This window comes from Nannospalax galili, unplaced genomic scaffold (assembly GCF_000622305.1).
Source record: "Nannospalax galili isolate Female #2095 unplaced genomic scaffold, S.galili_v1.0 scaffold43, whole genome shotgun sequence".
Taxonomy (NCBI): domain Eukaryota; kingdom Metazoa; phylum Chordata; class Mammalia; order Rodentia; family Spalacidae; genus Nannospalax; species Nannospalax galili.
Genome location: NW_008353342.1, coordinates 3,320,784 through 3,321,381, shown reverse-complemented (window position 1 = coordinate 3,321,381; position 598 = coordinate 3,320,784). Strand labels below are relative to the sequence as shown.

General features: G+C 47.5%; 1 protein-coding gene and 1 long non-coding RNA gene across 8 annotated transcripts in view; both read right to left on the bottom strand.

Annotated features, from left to right (window-relative positions):
- Positions 1-598, bottom strand: part of Svil (supervillin) — a 217,013-nt gene that overhangs the window by 130,434 nt on the left and 85,981 nt on the right. The window lies entirely within an intron of this gene.
- Positions 1-598, bottom strand: part of LOC115067250 — a 7,419-nt gene that overhangs the window by 5,456 nt on the left and 1,365 nt on the right. The window lies entirely within an intron of this gene.

The following is a 598-nucleotide window of genomic DNA, read 5'->3' as shown; positions in this document are numbered from 1 at the left end:
GTGTGTGTGCGCGCGTGTGTGTGTGTGTGTGTGTGTGTGTGTGTGTGTGGTATGACTGTCTGTGCAGGTACACATGCGTCCAGAGAAGGACATCAGATGTCCTGCTCTCCCTCTCTTCACCTTACTGATTTGAGACAGGGCCTGTCACTGAGCCTGGAGCTAGGCTGGTGACAAGTAAGCCCCAGCCATCCTCTTGTCTCTAAGCCCCGCAGGGCTGGGATTATAGGCACATGCACACATTCATGCCTAGCTTTTTATGTGGGTGCTAGGGATTAAAACTCAGGTCCTCATGTTTGTACAGCAAGCACTGTTACTCAATGAGTCACCTCCCCAAGCCCCTTAAATTGGTAATTCTTATAATTAATGACCTCCTTTTAATTTCTCTGAGGCCTCTTGTCTCTAAGCCCCGCAGGGCTGGGATTATAGGCACATGCACACATTCATGCCTAGCTTTTTATGTGGGTGCTAGGGATTAAAACTCAGGTCCTCATGTTTGTACAGCAAGCACTGTTACTCAATGAGTCACCTCCCCAAGCCCCTTAAATTGGTAATTCTTATAATTAATGACCTCCTTTTAATTTCTCTGAGGGAAGGCACT